The sequence below is a fragment of the Lynx canadensis genome, chromosome A1 (assembly GCF_007474595.2).
Source record: "Lynx canadensis isolate LIC74 chromosome A1, mLynCan4.pri.v2, whole genome shotgun sequence".
Taxonomy (NCBI): Eukaryota; Metazoa; Chordata; class Mammalia; order Carnivora; family Felidae; genus Lynx; species Lynx canadensis.
This window is the reverse complement of record NC_044303.2, coordinates 113,058,332-113,080,935: the sequence shown is the minus strand read 5'-3', so window position 1 is coordinate 113,080,935 and position 22,604 is coordinate 113,058,332. Positions and strand designations below refer to the sequence as shown.

Genomic DNA, 22,604 nt, shown 5'->3' with positions numbered 1-22,604 from the left:
ACTGTGTAGAGAAAGTTGGTCCTCACCAAAATCCATGAGCTCTTTACTTCCCTAGCAAAACGCTTAGCAGGAAGCTAATGTGGTCCTACGAGTAAGTTCTGGCCAGTAGAAAGTGAGTGGAAGGGATGTGTGCTGCTTTCAATCCAGCTCTTACTTCCAGTATGTGTTCCTCTCTCTTTTTCTCCATTGGCTGGTGGGCTGTAAAGAACTAGAACCTGGGTTCTAGTGGGGCCTGGGTTCCCAAACGACCAAAACTCACTTCCCTTAAGAGTCATGACTGGTTTGTGCTCGCTTCCGCAGCACATATACTAAACTTGGAACGCTACAGAGAAGATAAACATGGCCCCTCCACAAGGATGACACGCAAATTCGTGAAGCGTTCCATATTTTTTTCAGTGTGCTGAATCAGAAAAATATGCAGCCAAGAATTCTTTATCCAGCAAGGCTGTCATTCAAAATAGAAGGAGAGATAAAAAGTGTCCCAGACAAACAAAAATTAAAGGAGTTTGTGACCACTAAATCAGCCCTGCAAGAAATTTTAAGGGGGACTCTCTGAGGGGAAAAAAGATGAAAAAAATATATATATATATAAATAGCAAAAGCAACAAAGCATTAGAAAGGACCAGAGAACACCACCAGAAACTCCAACTCTACAAGCATCATAATGGCAATAAATTCATATCTTTCAGTACTCACTCTAAATGTCAATGGTCTCAGTGATCCAATCAAAAGACACAGGGTAACAGAATGGATAAGAAAACAAGATCCATCTATATGCTGTTTACAAAAGACCCACTTTAGACCTAAAGACACCTACAGATTGAAAATAAGGGGATGGAGAACCATCTATCATGCGAATGGTCAACAAAAGAAAGCCGGAGTAGCCATACTTATATCAGACAATCTAGACTTTAAAATAGACTGTATCAAGAGATGCAGAAGGGCATTATATCATAATCAAGGGGTCTATAGACTAAGAAGACCTAACAATTGCAAACATTTATGTGCCAAATGTGGAGCCCCCAAATATATAAATCAATTAATCACAAACATAAAGAAACTCATTGATAGTAATACCATAATAGTAGGAGGCTTCAACACCCCACTCACAGCAATGGACAGATCATCTGATCAAAAAATCAACAAGGAAACAATGGCCTTGAATGACACACTGGACCAGATGGACTTAACAGATATATTCAGAACATTTCATCCTAAAGTAGCAGAATATACATTCTTCTCCAGTGCACATGGAACATTCTCCAGAATAGACCATATACTGGGAAAAAAATCAGCCCTAAGTAAGTACAAAAAGATCGAGATCATACTGTGCATATTTTCAGACCACAGTGGTATGAAACTCGAAATCAACCACAAGGTAACAAATACTTGAAGACTGAAGAAAATCCTACTAAAGAATGAATAGGCTAACCAAGCAGTTAAAGAGGAAATTAAAAAGTATATGGAAGTCAGTGAAACTGATAGCACCACAACCCAAAACCTCTGGGATGCAGCAAAGGCGGTCATAAGAGGAAAGTATATAGCAATCCAGGCCTTCCTAAACAAGGAAGAAATATCTCAGATACACAACCTAACCTTACACCGTAAGGAGCTGGAAAAAGAGGAGCAAATAAAACCCCAAACTAGCAGAAGATAGGAAATAATAAAGATTAGAGCAGAAATTAATGCTATCGAAACCAAAAAAAAACAGTAGAACAGATCAATGAAACCAGAAGCTGGTTCTTTGAAAGAATTAACAAAATTGATAACCCACTAGACAGTTTGATCAAGAAGAAAAAGGAAAGGACCCAAATAAGTAAAATCAAGAATGAAAGAGGAGAGGTTACAACCAACACAACAGAAATAAAAACAATAATAAGAGAATATTATGAGCAATTATATGCCAATAAAATGGGCAATCTGGCAGAAATGGACAAATTCCTAGAAACATATATATTACCAAAATTGAAACAGGAAGAAATAGAAAATTTGAACAGACCCATAACCAGTGAGGAAATCGAATTAGTAATCAAAAATTTGCCAAAAAACAAGAGTCCAGGGCCAGATGGCTTTCCAGGGGAATTCTACCAAACATTTAAGGAAGAGTTAACACCTATTCTCTTGAAACTGTTCCAAGAAATAGAAATGGAAGGAAAACTTCCAAACTCCTTCTATGAAGCCAGCATTACCTTGATTCCAAAACCAGACAGAGACCCCACTAAAAAGGAGAACTATAGACCAATTTCCTGATGAACACTGATGCAAAAATCCTCAACAAGACATTAGCCAACCGGATCCAACAACACATTAAAAAAATTATTCACCACGACCAAGTGGGATTTATACCTGGGATGCAGGGCTGGTTCAATATCCACAAAACAATTAACATGATTCATCACATCAATAAAAAAAAGGACAAGAACCATATGATCCTCTTAATAGATGCAAAGAAAGCATTTGACAAGATACAGCAACCTTTCTTGATAAAAACCCTCAAGAAAGTAGGGATAGAAGGAACATACCTCCAGATCATAAAAGCCATATATGAACGACCCAATGCTAATATCATCCTCAATGGGGAAAAACTGACAGCTTTCCCCCTAATGTCAGGAACAAGACCGGGATGTCCACTCTCGCCACTGTTATTCAACATAGTATTGGAATTCTTAGCCTCTGCAATCAGACAACACAAAGAAATAAAAGGCATCCACATCAGCCAGGAGGAGGTCAAACTTTCACTCTTCACAGATGACATGATACTCTATGTGGAAAACCCAAAAGATTCCACCAAAAAACTGCTAGAACTGATTCATGAATTCAGCAAGGTCGCAGGATATAAAATCAATGCACAGAAATCGGTTGCATTCCTATACACCAACAATGAAATGACAGAAAGAGAAATCAAGGAATAGATCCCATTTACAGTTGCCCAAAAACCCATAAAATACCTAGGAATAAATCTAACTAAAGAGGTGAAAAAACTATACACTGAAAACTATAGAAAGCTTATGAAAGAAATTGAAGAAGACACAAAGAAATGGAAAAAGATTCCATGATCCTGGATAGGAAGAACAAATATTGTTAAAATGTCGACACTACCCAAAGCAATCTACATATTCAACGCGATTCCTATCAAAGTAACACCAGCATTGTTCACAGAGCTAGAACAAATAATCCTAAAATTTGTATGGAACCAGAAAAGACCCCAAATAGCCAAAGCGATCTTGAAAAAGAAAACCAAAGCAGGAGGCCTCACAATCCCAGACTTCAAGCTACACTACAAAGCTGTAACCATCAAGACAGTATGGTACTGGCACAAGAACAGACACTCAGATCAATGGAATAGAATAGAGAACCCAGAAATGGACCCACAAAAGTATGGCCAACTAATCTTTGATGAAGCAGGAAAGAACATCCAATGGAATAAAGACAGTCTCTTCAGCAAGTGATGCTGGGAAAACTGGACAGTGACATGCAGAAGAATGAACCTGGACCACTTTTTTATACCATACATGAAAATAAACTCAAAATGGATGAAAGACCTCAATGTAAGACAGGAAGCCATCAAAATCCTTGAGGAGAAAGCAGGCAAAAACCTCTTTGATCTTGGCCACAGTAACTTCTTACTCAACACATCTCCAGAGGAAGGGAAACAAAAGCAAAAATGAACTACTGGGACCTCATCAAAATAAAAAGCTTCTGCACAGTGAAGGAAACAATCAGCAAAACTAAAAGGCAACTGACAGAATGGGAGAAGATATTTGCAAATGACATATCAGATAAAGGGTTAGTATCCAAAATCTACAAACAACTTATCAAACTCAACACACATAAAAACAAATAATCCAGTGAAGAAATGGGCAAAAGACATGAATAGACACTTCTCCAGAGAAGACATCCAGATGGCCAGTCGACACATGAATAAATGCTCAACATCACTCATCATAAGGGAAATACGGATCAAAACCACAATGTGATACCACCTGACACCTGTCAGAATGGCTAACATTAACAACTCAGGCAACAACAGATGTTGGCGAGGATGCGGAGAAAGAGGATCTCTTTTTCATGTTGGTGGGAATGCAAGCTGGGGCAGCCACTATGGAAAACAGTATGGAGGTTCCTCAAAAAACTAAAAATAGAACCACCCTAAGACCCAGCAATTGCACTACTAGGCATTTATCCAAGGGATACAGGTGTGCTGTTTTGAAGGGACACACACACCCCCATGTTTATAGCAGCACTATCAGCAATAGCCCAAGTATGGAAAGAACCCAAATGTCCATCGATGGATGAATGGATAAAGAAGATGTCCTATATATATACAATGGAGTATTAGTCAGCAATCAAAAAGAATGAAATCTTGCCATTTGCAACTACGTGGGTGGAACTGGAGGGTATTATGCTAAGTGAAATTAGTCAGTCAGAGAAAGAGAAAAATCATATGACTTCACTCATATGAAGACTTTAAGAGACAAAACAGATGAACGTAAGGGAAGGGAAGCAAAAAAGTATAAAAACAGGGAGGAGGACAAAACAGAAAAGACTCATAAATATGGAGAATAAACAGAGGGTTACTGGAGGGGTTGTGGGAGGGGGGATGGGCTAAATGGGTAAGGGGCACTAAGGAATCTACTCCTGAAATCATTGCTTCACTATATGCTAACTCATTGGGATGTAAATTTAAAAAAATAAAAAATAAAGTTAAAAAAAAAGTCATGACCAGTTCTAGTCAGACCTTTCTATGTGTCAACTGCATAGACAACAAGCTAAATGTAAAAATTCTGTAATTTACAAAAAGCAATCGTGCACATTCCTAAAAATGTTTATGTGTAAACAGGATTATAAATGATATTTTTTTTCAAAGGCAGCTTTACTGAGGTATCATTGTTATACAAAAACCCTTTGGACTTATTTAATGTCTACAATTTGATGAGTTCAGAGATTGGAATTTTCTCATGAAACTGTCACCACAGTCACAGTAATAAACATTGCCTCCTGCCTCTTTGTTTTTGTTTTGTATTAAAAACACTTAATAGGAGAACTACCCTCTGAGCAGATTTTTAAGTGCACAATACAGTGTTGTTAAGTACAAACACAGCGTTGTACAGCAGATTCATCTATCACAAGTGACAGTTTAACAGCTATGTCTCATTTCCCTCATCCCCAGCCCCTGGATCCTGCTCACTTTATCCTCTGTTTCTATGACTGTGACCACTGTAATTAACTTATCATGCAGTATTTGTCTTTCTGAGGTGGACTTATTTCACTTAGCATAATCCGAGGTTCACCCACAGTTTCTTATAGGGCAGAATTTCCTTCTATTTCTTTTAAGTTTATTTATTTATTTTTGAGACAGAGAGAGAGAGAGAGAGAGAGCGAGTGAGTGAGCAAATGTGCGCACAAGCTCGGGAGGGGCATACAGAGAGAAAGACACAGAATCTGAAGCAGACTCCAGGCTCTGAGCTGTCAAGACAAAGCCTGACACAGGGCTCAAACCCACGAACCGTGTGAGACCATGAACTGAGCCAAAGTTGGACACTCAACTGACTGAACCACCTAGGTGCCCCAAATTTCCTTCTTTAAGGCTGAAAAACATTCTACTGTAGGTATATACCACATTTTCTTTATCCATTCATCTGTGGATGGACATGAAGGGTGTTTCCACACCATGGCTATTTTAAATAATTTGATAGGGGCGCCTGGGTGGCTCAGTCCATTGAGCATCTGACTTCGGCTCAGGTCATGATCTCACGGTTTATGAGTTTGAGCCCTGCATTGGGCTCTGTACTGATAGCTCAGAGCCTGGAGCTCCCAAATCAGATTCTGTCTCCCTCTCTCTCTCTGCCCCTCCCCTGCTCATGCTCTGTACCTTTCTCCCAAAAATAAATAAACATTAAAAAATAATAATAAAAATAAATAATGTGATAAATGTGGTTTCTTTTTTCTATTGCCCAGGAATGCTAAACTAATTCCCAGCCAGCAGGTTATCTGTGGAGCTGAAAAGATGATACATTTTGCTCATGTGTGCCTTACCACTTCTTCATTTTCTTTCTCACCAGCACCTGTTATGTGAATGAAGCTTTTATGGCTTGCCTAAAACATGCATATTTTCATTATTTTATGGAGGTGGATTGACTGTGAAAGAGTGCCATGCTGTGGGTGAGGAGATTTGATTTGTAATGCACGTTGAAGATCTTTCTATCTGAAAGTCCAGGAACTTCAGAACAAAACAGAAGTTGTGTTAGTGTGTATCCGCCTTTCCACAGGGCTTGCCTGAGCACAGTCGTCAGTAGATTTTTTTAATGAATTTTTTAAATGTTTTTATTTATTTTTGAGACAGAGAGAGACAGAGCATGAGCAGGGGAGGGGCAGAGAGAGGGAGACACAGAATCTGAAGCAGGCTCCAGGCTCCGAGCTGCCAGCAAAGAACCCGACGCGGGGCTCGAACTCACGGACTGTGAGATCATGACCTGAGCTGAAGTCAGACGCTTAACAGACTGAGCCACCCAGGCGCCCCACAGTCATCAGTAGATTTAACTTCCAGTGCAACCATTCAAATACCAGCCATCGGTAGTACTTACAGGCTCAACACCGGCTGACCCTGACACTGTAAAGTTTCGATTTTTTTTAACATTTATTTATTTATTTTTGAGACAGAGACAGAGCATGAACGGGGGAGGGGCAGAGAGAGAGGGAGACACAGAATCGGAAGCAGGCTCCAGGCTCTGAGCCATCAGCCCAGAGCCCGATGCGGGGCTCGAACTCACGGACCGCGAGATCGTGACCTGAGCTGAAGTCGGACGCTTAACCGACTGAGCCACCCAGGCGCCCCTAAAGTTTCGATTTTTAATCACCGCTAATAGGTCCAACACAAGAGAAAAACAAAGAGCAAAATCCTAACTCCGACATCATTTTTCACTTGCTAAATGAATGACAGCTTCTAGAAATGAAATTTCCATGTAGTTCTGTCAAGACGGAACCATAGACATGAATCATCTACAAAAAATCCTGGACTGTTACACTCACCGCAAATGGATTCCAAGTTCCCAAGAGGCTGACCCCTCAGCTCTGTAGAGCTGATGCTGCCAAAGGTTCCAGAGCCCCTGACTCTGAATATGAGCCATACTATCTAGTTATGCCAGTTGTTACCATTACTGCCATTTTTCTACTATGACCAGCAAGACACAAAAACTGAGGAAGCATGGAGATGCATTAGCAATCCGTATCATAGGTACTGAATCGGTCAGGATGCTGTGGACTGAAGTGGCAAAGACACCAACTCAAACTGGCTTAAATGGTATGGAAATTCATGGTAAGTCCACGTGGAATTGGTTAAATGTTTAATACAGTCCTTGCTGAACTTCTCTCAATTTTGTCCTCAATGGAGACTTTGCCCTCAGGTGCCTTCCCTTATGGTACCCAAGAAATTATGGCAGTTTCAGTCTTTTTATGCGCAGCCTCTACGTCGGGAGAGGGAAAGAGAGAGAGAAAGAGGGAGAGAGAGGAGGCTGCATTTCTGTCGGCTGGCTCTTCAGATTAAAGGACATTTCTTTAAATCCCTGGCAGACCTCTTCTCACTGGACTGAACTGAACCACGTGTCCCTTCCTGAACCAGTCTGGCCAAGAGTGTGTGACTAGTCTGTTTATATCCTGATAATGTGAATTTCCTGTAAATATGCAGTCTGGGGATACTGTGGTGGCATTATCTGCTCCAGCCCACCCTGGACAATGATATCCATGAAGTCATGGGTGTGATGTGATAATTTTATTCCCTAACACATATTTATTAAAGATTTACATATTAAATTCTTTTAAAGTTTGAGCTACCACCTAATTGTGTTGACACAAGAGATACACACAGCACACTTGAGCAATACTGAGCTTGACTGAAGAGGGTAAGAAAGAGAACGGCATTAGAGGGTTAGTCATGGAAAGACAGAGTGTATAGCTTGTTACAGGGACAACGACTCAACTAGTTTGACTGAAACAGAGGACTCGTTGAGAAATAGTGGGAAATGAGAACAAAAATTTGTGGACTGTAGGGAACCTTAAATTCCAGGCTGAGGAATTTTGCACAGGTCAATGCCAACCTTTTCGAGCTTTTCATCCTTAAATGATGGAAGAACTGTTTTGTTAACATTAAATTGATGGGTCTATGAACGACTAGTTGAAGTGGGAAATCTTTGCAATAAGAAAGGAATAAAGGTAGCAAGATTTAAAGTAAGAAGAAGGTGAGATACAGGAGGGGAACATTTCAAAGAGGCAAGTGATGAGAGTGGAAAAATCTGATATGTGGCATGGAAAGAATGAGTAGCCTCCAGTGATTTCAAGATTTATTAGAATGGGCTCTCTAACATGAGACCCCATTTGGCTTATTTGGAGTCACTGAGTGTGTGTATGTATGTGGGCGTGCACGTGTGTGGTGCACACATTTGTATTCTCCCTCCAATTTTGGGCTGACCAAGACTCAAGTTCCCGATCTCCCGGCTTTTAGAGTCCTTCCTGCCCCATCGCTGCTCTAAAACACAGAAGTCAGGAGTGGGACCTTGACCTCAGGAGGTCAATGACGTCATTGAATAACTAGATCCACCTAATTGGTCCCCAGATCCCATAACCCACGCGAATCTCCTTCCCCCGTCAAGATCACAACTGGACATCTCCCTTCAGACCAAGAACATGTTCCACCTCTGACCCTGACCCATACAGGAGTCACATCCATCCTCCACTGAGGAGCTCCAATCCAGGCCATGCATCACGGAACCCTAAGGAGACTTTCACACAGAGGACTGTCAGAGCCCTGCGAATACAAAATCTCCATGATGCCTCCTGGGCATCTTCATAGAAGAGCAGACAAAGAAGCCAGTGCTGGGGAGAAGCTGCTGTGGGATCAGTCAACCTCAGCGTAGAATTGCACTGGCAGCCTTCCTGCTCACTCACTGTAGGATATTTTACAATAATTTCCACCCCGTGTCCTGGACTCAGTGACTCCTGTTTCTTAGCATTGCTGGCTGCCGGCCAGCACCTTGCTCTGGGAGCAGCTCCTGGCAGCTGCAGCCCAGAGTGGTAATGAACAGACGCCCAACTGGATGTGGCTGCCGTGCTGCTCCCACAGCTGTGGTCTTGTAAGTCAGGAGCATGCCAGGTGGCCGTGCCTGGAACGAGGGCAGCAGAGCACTTGGGCTCCTTAGCCAGGTACTGGAGAGCTAAAAGTTCCAACTATTTTGTCTCTGAGGTGCCAAAAAATGTAGAATGGTCAGGGTAATCTGGGAAGTCATCTCCCGACAAATCCGGCTGATGCCACTCAAGTAAACTGAGCCCTGGCTTATAAACATCTCCTCGATTCTCCTTTTCTGAGTCTATTTCCTGGTGCTGGACGTTACAGGAATATATACATCTACAGATGGTCAAGTCTAACTTTCTGCATCCTAATCTTTCTCACTACTATGATTAGAAGAAAAGTCCTGAATGCAAGCAGTAGTAAGAGTAGGAGTAGCAGTTGTAGTAGTAACGGAAGAACAACAGTCATATCCAGACAATATACCAGACACTTCAAACGTGTTATCTCATTAAATCGACACAATCCTATGAATTACATACCATGTTCATCCCTTTTGCAGATAAGAAAACAATTTAAAATGCTAACTACCTGGCCCAATATAACTGCAAAAACGTGGCAGAGCCAAGATTTGAACTCACGTTTGTCATACTCCGGAGTAAGAGCACTTATTGAGCACACCATTCAGACTACCTGTAGGAACTTAGCCTCACCCTGAAACTCACTCTGTTTTTGCAATGGCCAAATGAATGGATTTCATGTAGAGAAGTATACGTTAGCATACCGAAAAGCCTTCTTTCCTCTCTGAAAAGCAAAGAGGAAAACTGCCCAATACGGTGGGTGAAAGTGTAAATCAGGACAACCACTTTGGAAAACCACTGGTATTATTTACTGAAGTGGAAGGTTTGCATGTTCTGTGATCCAGCATTTCTCCTCTAGGAATATGCCCACAAAAGATGTGTGCACGTGCGCACAGAAGAAATGTACAAGAATGCTCACAGCAGCATTGTTTGTGTTAGCCCTAAACTGCAAATAATCCAAAAATCTATCAACAGGAATAGGGCTACCTAATTGGGATATATTCACACAATGGAACGCCGTACAGCAATGAGTAATCAACCCAGTTACACGCAACAACATGGATGAATGCGGCAGTCAGGAAGCCAGACGCAAAGAACACATGTTGTGCAATTCAATTTATTTTAATGTCGAACACAGAAGTAAACCATAGTGTTTAGAGAGTCATACTTAGGGGATAAAATTATGAAGTAAAGCAAGGAAGTGATTGCCATAAAAGTCAGAAAAGTGGAGAGGGGGTGGGAAGTGGCCATCAAGAGTGGAGGCCGTAAGAGGCTTCGGGGGTGCTGCAAAGTTCTGGCATATTTGCTTGAGAAGACACAGGTAATTTCTTTTATATTAATTTTTGGTATGTCTATGGATCCTACAGTAGAAATGGCTTAAAAACAGGGTTAAGGGAGGTAAAGGCAAAGAGAAAAAAAAAAGAAAAGAAAAAAGTAAAGAAAAGGAAAGAAAAACATCAAACAATGCAACTTTTGCTTTCAAACTGAGGCTACAATATCTTGGTAAGCAGCCTGTTTTAAGACAGATTTTATCGACAGAACCTGCTACCTCTGGACTCACTTCCACCCTCTGTACTTATCAGAAGTTCTCCCACTCCCACCGCTTTTAATCATTAGTGTTTTTCTGGTTAAAGAAACGTTTCCTTGCTCACATTATAGGTGACCGTACTCAAGTACATTTCTCTTAGAAGGAAATGATTGATTTTTCTTGTACGCTCTTGTAGAAGTAATCGTGAGCTTTTTAGGTCACCCTTGACTCAAGGGTGCTTCTGCGATAGGAAAATGGGAACAGCAAAGTTTATGGTCTTAATTAACATATCCGAATAAAGCCTTGTCGGAATGAGAAACGAGGCAACCATGATACTAGGAAAGACACTGGGACAGAGCTAGGGATGGTGATGAAGGGGGAGGAGGGACTGGGTGAAGTCCCAACAGACGACCAGCTCAGGTGTCACAGGCCCGGGGGCACAGGGGGTCCGAACCCAGCTTCTCTTCAGGTGCTTTAAAACTCTAAAAAGGCTTATCAGCATATTCAGTTGGAATGACCCTAAACTCTAAATTCTGAAAGACATGGCTTTTAAACTACGAGAAATCAGGACTCGTTAAGGATTATTTGAGTCCCAAGCTCCATAACAGAACAAAGTTAAGTGGTAGTTAAAAATCCCTGCCTCAGGCTCTGAGAAATAGTTGGCTGCCTTGACTGTAATTTTCACTCTTTCCCTCTGTTAGCAATCACCTCCACCCTCACATGCCTACCCAAACGAAATTCAGTCTCATAGTTATCCTAGGTGAGGAACAGGAATGAATGAAATTTTTGCCAAGTGCTGTGAGGCCCATGTAATAGAAGCACAGGTAGCAATCATTGACTGAACCTTTACTGTCTTCAGGTACTTGTTCTAAGCTGTGTGGATAGAGAATTTGACTTGCTCTTCACAATAACTCCATGAAGTTGGTTCTATTTCTATTATCTCATTTTACCAAGGAGAAAACTAAGAAAGGCACAGAAAGTGTGAGTAGTTTGTCTTATTATCAGCTGCATCACAATCCTTTTGGGAAGAATGTGGTGTGCCAATTGAAATTAATCTCAATTTTTCTTTCTTCCCCTTGTTTCTCTAAATCCTACCCTTCTTTCAACATCCACCTAAAATTCGACTTTCTTCATGAAGCATTCATTAATAGACTTGCTTTTCTCTGAATCATGTAACTTCTCAAACGACACATCTGGAAATTATTGTGATCCCATCCATGCTTCATCTCCTAAAACAGCCTATGAGCTCATGGAAGACAAAAGCGATTGCACATATACCTGTATGCCCCCCACCCCTGTAGCTTGCCTTAACTTCTTCCCAAATGGTGATGCTTGCAGACACAAGGTGTAGATCTTAATGGTTACATTGAATTGAGTCACCAACTTAAAGTCTATTTTTGTTATTTTCTGAAGTACCAAGAGGAGGATTATACATACACATAGAAATTTCATATATGATGACTCAAAGAGAAATATTAAGTTTTAATCCATGTACTTTTCTATTATTTACACTTTTACAGCATAGTTTTACTTTTAAAAACCCACAAAATTAATTTTAACCCTGGTTAGTGAGCTTAAAGTTTCTGGCAGGAAGAGGGAGGCATTGAGTTGGAATAGCATGAATCGGTAGTAGAAATGGTGACTCCCAGTGTTGGTTCTGTGTTGGGTAAGTACTGAAGTTTCCCTGGGCTGAAGAGAAGAGCCTAGAGTCCTGCCCCTGCTCCTTGACTTTGAGCCTAAGAATATATTTAGTTCTCAAAATCTCATTATTCACTGGTATATATTTTAGGTGACATAATCCTATATAACCTAGTATATTTTTGACTTTTCAAATTTGTTGCCAAGTTATTCACTATCTGCGTGTGTATAGGTTTCCTTAAACATGCTTAGGAAAAAATAAAAATTTTCCAGACAAGAAATGTGTAATTGAAATTTAGGCACCAAAATTTCACCTTGAGCTCTATCAGAGTTAAAACCAAACTAAATATATTAAGCCATAATTATTTAGAACGGTTATTTGCATTTAAAGGGTATTAACACACACATTGCTTCTTACAAAGGAACTAGAACTGTAGGATGTGTCATTCCAGTGTGCAACCTTTCGGGGAAGAAACTTTGAGCTGTTCATTCCGGAAACCTTGATTATCAGTTACCTTCCAACATAGGTCTGAGTTTATAATATGCATTAGTGTAAGGGAAACCAGAGCCGATTCAGAGATTTTGAAACTGTCAAAGACTGATGTCCACATAGAAAGTCTGTTTGTATTTTTTTCATGAAAGGTCGTCCTTCAACAAATGATAAAGAGAAAACGTGAGTGTGTGTAAACAACATAATTATTTCAGAATCAATACGCTTTTTCTATTAGCTTTTGAAGTCTGTTTGTTTAAAAAGTTTCTTTTCAACCTAGCTCTTCTGGTTTTGTGGGCAGAAGTGACTAGGGACATGATCTTTGCAATATTTCATTTTGTTATCTCTTATTACATGGTGGCCCAGAGCATGGCATGAATAAAGCTGTCTTGTCATCAAAATGCATTCATTCATTTAACAAGTTCCTGAAAATAATGGAACAGTTGCTAAGCGATGGAGAAATTACATATTCTCAGGGATCTGTGCAGATTCTAAAAGCAAAAGTAATTCTGACAATTGGTATTAGTGCCTCTTGAACCCAACTAAATACAACTAAGGAAGTGGCATGCTTACCTAATAGTCAAGAGACAATATCTTTATTTTTCCTTCTCTCTGACTCAGGTTTCCAAAGTAATTCCAGTCAAACAGTGATCTGAATCCATTTATGGATTACAGATAGCTGGCAAGTTAATAACACATTTATTTTTTTTAACTGGTATGAGAAGACTGTATTCTTTGAATTGGGAAGTAAAATTATCTTAGATATATTCATTGTATTTTAATTAAATATTAAGGTTTACATCACAGTTCCACATTTATGGATTATACCTCTCTCCCAAACAGCCATTATTAAAATTTTGGGATATGTTTCTCTGTCACTTTTATAGACATATGTAAAGTTATTACCTATTATTATTTAACATTATACACACACATTATACACACACACAAATAAATGCTTGTTCTAAATGCTGCTAATATATCATTCCTTTTAAAACAATTTTTAAATTTTTTAATGTTATTTATTTTTGACAGAGAGAGAGAGAGAGAAAGAGAGAGACAGAGCAAGTGGGAGAGGGGCAGAGAGAGGGAGACACAGAATCCGAAGCAGGATCCAGGCTCCAAGCTGTCAGCACAAAGGCCAACATGGGGCTTGAACTCACAAATGGCAAGGTCATGACATAAGCTAAAGTCGGACACTTAACCAACTGAGCCACCCAGGTGTCCCTTGAGACAATTTTTAATCATTTAATTGCTGATCGCCATTATAAATAACTCTTAATTATGCTGTACAAACATTTTAAAAAGGACCTTTTCTACCACAAAAGTAACACATTTAGAGAAACACCTCTGGAATGTCAATAAATACCTTGGGGATAGGACTACTCCTATTGAGCAAATTCTGAGTCAGATCAAATAAAGACGAATGCTGTGACAGGAGGTTTTCCAAGGAGCTGCCACATAAGTCAAATAATGACAATCTCAGGAGATGGGGCTTTTTGGAGAGCTCTGAATCATTTTGCCCCTCCAGTGGCTGCTAGGTTGCTGGCTTTTCCAGCATTACTAATTGTGAGGCTGCTGGTTGTCAAGCTTACTGTAGATATCAGGAGAGAGGGATGAAAATGTTGCCAGGTAAAACTCTACAAAATGATCTGTTCTTACCAATATTCAGCCATATTGCTTAAATAGACCCTCGCTGTATTGTTCCAAGTCTTTGGTTAATTTCCAGAATTCTCCAGAGAAACATAGAAATTGAATATATAGACATATGTGGAGAGATTTATTACAGGAATTGATTCCCGTGATTATCGAGGCCTAGAAGTCCTACAACCTGCCATCTGCAGGAAGGAGAACCAAGTAAATAAACAAGTTCAGCAAAGTTGCAAGTTACAATACCAATATACAAAAATCAATGGTCTTTCCCTACACAAGCAATGAACACTGCAAAAGTAAAATTATGAACATAATTTCATTTACAATAACATCAAAAAAGAAATTTTTTAGAAATAAATTTAACAAAAGTAGAAACTAAAACTACAAAACATTGATAAAATAAGTTAAAAAGATAGAAATACATGGAAAGACATCCCATGATCATGGACTAGAAAATTTAATATTGGTAACGTGGCAATACTCCCCAAACTGATTTTCAGATTCATTGTAATCCCTATCAAAATCTCAGTTGGCATTTTTGCTGAAACTAACAACATTATCCTAAAATTCACAGGAAAAAACAAGTGACACCAAATAGCTACAGTTTTTTAAAAACTGCAGCTGGAGAACTCAGACTGTCCTATTTTAAAACTAGCTTACATGGGGCGCCTGGGTGGCGCAGTCGGTTAAGCGTCTGACTTCAGCCAGGTCACGATCTCGCGGTCCGTGAGTTCGAGCCCCGCGTCAGGCTCTGGGCTGATGGCTCAGAGCCTGGAGCCTGTTTCCGATTCTGTGTCTCCCTCTCTCTCTGTCCCTCCCCCGTTCATGCTCTGTCTCTCTCTGTCCCAAAAATAAATAAACGTTGAAAAAAAATTTAAAAAAACAAAAACAAAAACAAAAAACTAGCTTACAATAATCAAGAGAATGTGATATTGTCATAGGATAAATACATAATGAAATAGAATTAAGAATCCAGAAATAGGGGCGCCTGGGTGGCGCAGTCGGTTAAGCGTCCGACTTCAGCCAGGTCACGATCTCGCGGTCCGTGAGTTCGAGCCCCGCGTCGGGCTCTGGGCTGATGGCTCGGAGCCTGGAGCCTGTTTCCGATTCTGTGTCTCCCTCTCTCTCTGCCCCTCCCCCGTTCATGCTCTGTCTCTCTCTGTCCCAAAAATAAATAAAAAACGTTGAAAAAAAAATTAAAAAAAAAAAAAAAGAATCCAGAAATAAACCCTTATGAGTTATGGTTATTTATTTGCTTTTTACAAGGTTGCCCTGATAACTAAATAGGGGAAACAACAAGTGTTTCAACAACTAGTACTAGAATAACTGGATATACATATGCAACAGAAAAAAAATCGACCACTTCTTCATACTACATACAAAAATTAATTCCAAATAGGATGAAAGGGGCACCTGGGTGGCTCAGTCAGTTAAGCGTCTGACTCTTATTTCAGCTCAGGTCATGATCTCACAATTTTTGAGTTCGAGCCCACATCAGGCTGTATGTTGAAAGTGTGGGGCCTGCTTGGGATTCTCTCTCCCTCTCCCACCCTCTGTCCCTCTCCCTCTCGCACACATGTGCTCTTTCACTCTCTCAAAATAAGCAATAAAAATGAAAAAAAAAAAACCTTAAAAACTATCTCAAAATATGATGATGTAAGTGTAAAACTAAAAATCTTAGAAGAAAATATATTAGCAAATCTAAGCAAAGTCTTTTAGATATGACATCAAAATCACAAGCAACAAAAGAAAAAATAGATAAACTGGACTTCATCAAAATTAAAAACTTTTATTCTTCAAAGGACACTACCAGAAAATGAAAATATAAGACACAGAATGGGAAAAAATATTTTCAAATCAAATATCTGATAAGGGGCTGGTTTTCAGGGTATATAAAGAACTCTTAGAGCCCAACAATAAAGAAAAAAGAAATAACCCAATTTAAAAATGGGCAAAAGATCTAAAACATTTTACCAAAGACGATATACAAATGATCAATAAGTACATGAAAGATGCTCAACATCATTAGCCACCAAAGAAATGCAATTCAAGATCATAGTGAGGTACCACTTCACCCCCACTAATACAGCTGCATCAAAAAGCCAGATAGTATCAAACGTTGGGAGGGACTGGAAGAATTCTCATACTTCTTTGATGGGAATGTAAAATGGTACGGACATTTTGGAAAATAACCTGGAAGTTCTTCAAAGATTAAACATACAATTTCTTTATTACCCAGCAATTTCACTCCTTAGTTATATATCCAAAGTAATAAAATTATAGGTCCACAGGAAAACTTATACATAAATGTTCATAGCAGCATTATTTATTATATCCAAAAAGGAGAAACAACCTAAATGTCCATCATCCTAATGAATGGATATATAAAATGTGCTATGTCCACACAATAGAATATTATGCAGGCATAACAAGGAATGCAATACTAAAATACTGATATGTTCTACACCTGGATAAACCTTGAAAGCATGCTAAGTGAAAGAATCCAGAGCACATACTGTATGATTCCATTTATATGAAATGTCCAGAAAAGGCAAATCAATAGAGATTGAAACTATATTAGATGCTGCCAAAAGCCAGGGGAAGGTTCAAAGCTATAAACCTAAACTTAAAAGGTATAAGACATAGAATATGAGGTTTCCTTTTGGTAGGATACAAATATTTAAAATTAGATAATGGTGATGGTTCCAGAACTCTTTGAATATACTAAAACCCACTGAATTATAGACTTTAAAAGGGTGAGTTTATGGTGTGTTCATTACATTTCTTTAACTAAGCTGTTATAAAGAAAATTACTACATGAACTTGACTTTAAAAATCAAATTATATCCAGACTACTTGCACAGATACCATATGTTTTCACTCTTATGTGGATCCTGAGAAACTTAACAGAAGACCATGGGGGAAAGGAAGGGGAAAAAAAAAGTTAGAGAGAGAGGGAGCCAAACCATAAGAGACTCTAAAAAACTGAGAATAAACTGAGGGTTGATGGGGGGTAGGAGGGAGGGGAAAGTGTGTAATGGGCACCTGTTGGGATGAGCATTGGGTGTTGTATGGAAACCAATTTGACAATAAATTTCATAATAAAAAAATAAAAAAATAAATCAAATTATAAGTACCTTTTTTTCTAAATAGGTCTCCTGAGGCAAGGGAAAAAGAGCAAAAATAAACTAGTGGGACTACATCAAAATAATCAGCACAGTGAAGGAAAGAATCAACAAAACTAAAGGGCAACTTACAGAATGGGAGAAGACATTTGCAAATGACATAGCCAATAAAGGGTTAGTATCCAAAATATACAAAGAACTTATACAACTCAACACCCAAAAAACAAATAACCCAATTTAAAAATGGGCAGAAGACATGAACAGACATTTCTCCAAACAAGACATCCAGACAGCCAACAGACACATGAAAAGATGCTCATCATCACTCATCATCAGGGAAATGCAATCAAAACTTGTCACAAAACTGACACTTGTCAGAATGGCTAAAATCAACAACATAAGAAACAGGTGTTGGTGAGGATGTGGCAAAAAGGGGACACTGCTGCTCTGTTGGTGGAAATGCTAACTGGTGCAGCCACCTGGAAAACAGCAGGAAGGTTCCTCAAAAAGTTAAAAATAGAACTACCCTACAATCCAGTGACCATACTAATGGGTATTTACTCAAAAAATACAAAAATGCTAATTCAAAGGGATACATGCTCCCTTTTGTTTATAAGTAGCGTTATTTACAAGAGCCAAGATATGGAAACAGCACCTGTCCATTGATAGACAAATGGGATAAAGAAGATCTGATATATATACATATATACACACACATATATACATGTATAATTCCGACATAAGAAAGGATGAAATCTTGCCTTTTGCGACAATACGGATGGAGCTGGAGAGTGTAACGCTAAGCAAAGTAAGTCAGTCAGAGAAGGACAAATAACAAAGGATTTCACTCATAGGTGGAATTTAAGAAACACAAAATTTAATAATGTAACTACTTAACTATTAATTTAACTATTAGAGAAGAAACTAATGGTTACCAGAGAAGAGGGTGGGGGGATGGGTGAAATGGGTGATGGGGATTAAGGAGCGCACTTGTAATGATGAGAACTGCATGATGTATGGAAGTAGTGAATCATCATATTCGTCACCTGAACTAGTATAACACTGGATGTTAACTAACTGGAATTAAAATAAAAACTTTTAAGAAATCAGATTATATAAAAATATATATAATGGACATTCTCTACAGCTCTCCAAACTTGTATTGCCCATTCCCCTTCTCAGAGGCACATTCACCACTTTTTTGTGTGTCATTCAATGCATGCCCTCTGCATTGCCAAACATAAATAATGGCATGGATACATTTCCAAACATATTCAATGTTATTTTATAAGATAAATTTCTAAAAGAAAAATTGTTATATCAACATAATTGCACATTTTAAATTATCTACATACCTATTTATCATTAACATATAGCCAAATTACAGAAATACTGTATCAGCTTCCTTTACTTTTAATCTTTGGCAGTCTCATATGGGAAATACTTATATCTTTTAACTTGCATTTCTTTTTTAATGTTTATTTATATTTGAGAGAGAGAGAGAGAGAGTGTGTGTGTGTGTGTGTGAGAGAGAGAGAGAGAGAGACAGAGAGAGAGACAGAGAGAGAGACAGAGAGAGCAGGGACGGGACAGGGAGAGAGACAGAGACAGACTCTGAAGCAGGCTCCAGGCTCTGAGCTGTCAGCACAGAGCCTGACATGGTACTCAAACCCACAAACCGTGAGATCATAACTGAGTGAAGTTGGACACTTAACTGACTGAGCCACCCAGGCACCTGGGTGAACACATATGTAATATTACTTTCAGGAGTAGAATTTAGTGACCCATCACTTACATTTAACACTCAGTGCTCATTACAAGTGCCCTCTTTTTTGTTTTTTTAAATCTTTTGTAATGAGGATATATTTTTTTAATTTTATTTTTTAGTTTTTAAAATTGACATCCAAATTAGTTAGCATCTAGTGTAACAATGATTTCAGGAGTAGATTCCTTAGTGCCCCTTGCCCATTTAGCCCATCCCCCCTCCCACAACCCCCCCAGTAGCCCTCTGTTCTCCATATTTATGAATCTCTTCGGTTTCGTCCCCCTCCCTGTTTTTATACTGTTTTTGCTTCCCTTCCCTTACGTTCATCTGTTTTGTCTCTTAAAGTCCTCATATGAGTGAAGTCATATGATTTTTGTCTTTCTCTGACTAATTTCACTTAGCATAATACCCTCCAGTTCCATCCACGTAGTTGCAAACGGCAAGATTTCATTCTTTTTGATTGCCGAGTAATACTCCATTATATATATACCACATCTTCTTTATCCATTCATACATCAATGGACATTTGGGCTAACACATGAAAAAAAGCTCAACATCACTCATCATCAGGGAAATACAAATCAAAACCACAATGAGATACCACCTTACACCTGTCAGAATGGCTAACATTAACAAGTTCCCTCTTTAATGCCCATCACCCATTTAGCCCATCTTCCCTCCAACATGTCAGTTTGTTCTCTATAGTTAAGAGTCTGTTTCTTGGTTTGCCTCTCTTTTTTCCCCCCTATGTTCATCTGTTTTGTTTCCTACATTCCACATATAAGAGTGCACCTTTAGGAATTTCCTGCTCATGTTTTTTTTTGTTTTTTTTTAAGTAGGCTTCATGCCCAGTGCAGAACCCAGTGCAGAGATAGACCTCACAACCCTGAGATCAAGACCTGAGCTAAGATCAAGAGTTGGACGCCCAACCAACTGAGCCACTTAGGTGCCCCTCCTTCTCATTCATACTGATTATTCACTTGTGAACTTTTTAAAATACACAACAATGCAAGGAATAATAAACATCTATGGTATACGCCACTCAGAGAAACAAACACTAACATTTTTATCATACTGACATCACATTTCTTTTTTTATTATTTTTTTAATGTTTTTATTTATTTTTGAGAGAGAAAGAGTGAGAGTGAATGAGTGAGCGTGAGGGGTGAGGAGCAGACAGAGAGGGAGACACAGAACCTGAAGCAGCCTCCAGGCCTCAAGCTGTCAGCACAGAGCCGACACGGGGCTTGAACTCATGAGCTAAGAGATCATGACCTGAGCCAAAGTCGGACGCTTAACCTACTGAGATGTTCAGGCGCCGCTTGACATTGCATTTCTTAAAGAAAACTCTAAAAATAAAGGTTATGACTCCTCTGTTCTCCACCACAATACATTCTTATTCTCCCTCCATGGAGATAACCCCTATCATAAGTTAAGCATACATCCAAGCCAGTGCATACTTTAACTATGTTTTAACTATGCTTTAATTGACAATAGATAATATTTCTATGTAATACATATATTATACATAGCATTTGGCAATGTTCGTGTTTTTAGCCCAGTATTGTTTTGAGATCTACCTATACTGACCACACAGATCTTTTTTTAAACTATATCTATTACTACAGATCTCTTTTATTGCATCCTCGTATCTCATTTCATGTTTATTCATTTATTTTTCATTTTTTCTGAGAGAGACACAGAGCACAAGGGGGCAGAGAGAGAGGGAGACACAAAATCTGAAGCAGGTCCCAGCTCTGAGCTGTTAGCACAGAGCCCGACAGATGGCTCAAACTCAAAACCCGCGAGATCATGACCTGAACTGAAGTCGGCCACTTAACCGACTAAGCCACCCAGGCAACCCTCATTTTATGAATATACAACAGTTCATTTCTCCTTACCTTTATTGAAGGACTTCTGGATTATTATCAGTTTTTTTTTTTTTCCGAAACAAAGAATTCTGTAATGAGCAGATCTTCGTTTAATTTTCCTGTTATATATGTGCAAGAATTTCCCTACAATAAATTCTCAGGAGCAAAATGGTTGGTTTACAGGCCTTACTTATCCCTAATTTTAGCAGCTAATCCCAGACTGCTTGTACAAATTCATACTCCCATTTGAACAAGCAAGGGCCCTCACGGCATGTAATTTTGCATTCTGGTGTGCCTGGAGGAGGATGGGAGATTACTGGGTTCTGTCTCTGCATCCTTGACCCCCCACATAGACCCCAACATTATCTTTTTAAGCCTCTCATTATTGTTTTAGTTACTTTTATTCTGATTACCAGTAAGACTTGGGGTGTCTTTATATGTTTGCCAGTGAATTTTATTAATTTTAAAACGTTACTCCCATTTTTAAGCATATGCTTTATTATTTGACACCATTCTAAATGAGCCAGATGCACGGACCTAAATGTAAAAACAAGCATTTTGTAATAAACATATGAAGTAGTGTGGCTGTTATAAGCCAAGAGTGGGTTTTTCTGGACATCTGGCCTTTTGAAATAGTAAAGAACCAAAGTTTCTGATTAAAAAAGACAATTTATCAACCTGATTTCAAAAGAGAGCGGTCAATACTTTTTATTCCTTTTTGATTGAGAGAATTTGTTTTAATCAAACAAATCAGTCTATTTGGTTCTGAAAATGTCATTCCATAGTCCATTTTCCCTTGAAAACATTTGAATTATTCAGAATTGGGTCACGTGGGTTAAGAGTGGCGGGGGTGTAGTTGGGGACACACAGTACACAGTCCGGGTGAGGCAAGAAGCATGACTGGGTGTGCCCCGGGTCTCCTCACGTCTCAGAGAGGGGAGGGACAGGAAAGAGTTTTCAAATACAATCTCTCAGACCCAAGGTCAGCCTGGAAAGCATTTCCTTAATCTGAACATTGGATAGAATTCTGCTCAAAGCCACTTACCTAGCATTCAGAGAAGATCTTTAATTTCAATCGATTTCAAATCAACGGGCTAATAAATTAGTGGGACTCAGCATAGCCTAGGATGCTAGTCATGTCTTATCAATTGTGACTTAGTCATGATTTATTAGAATTTTTCATAACAATGTTAAATTGATGGATTATAGCAATTATAAAGCAGCGATCACAAAACACAGCAGTGTGCTTTTAACAGAATATTTGAAGAATTCTTTCATGTGGCCTCATCTTGTCCAGCTATTACATTCTGATGGGTGATATAGATATGCCCCAGCAATTTCTAAGATTATATCCACATTAGGGTTGTAGTACAATTTTTCTAGAGCACATAGACAT

The 22,604-nt window shown here is 39.1% G+C and overlaps 1 non-coding gene across 1 annotated transcript; it reads left to right on the top strand.

The window, feature by feature from the left end:
* Positions 1 to 284: 284 nt before the first annotated feature.
* LOC115526180 lies at positions 285 to 391 on the top strand. The gene has a single exon (XR_003972568.1). It is a non-coding gene; the product is annotated as a U6 spliceosomal RNA (small nuclear RNA).
* Positions 392 to 22,604: the final 22,213 nt, after the last annotated feature.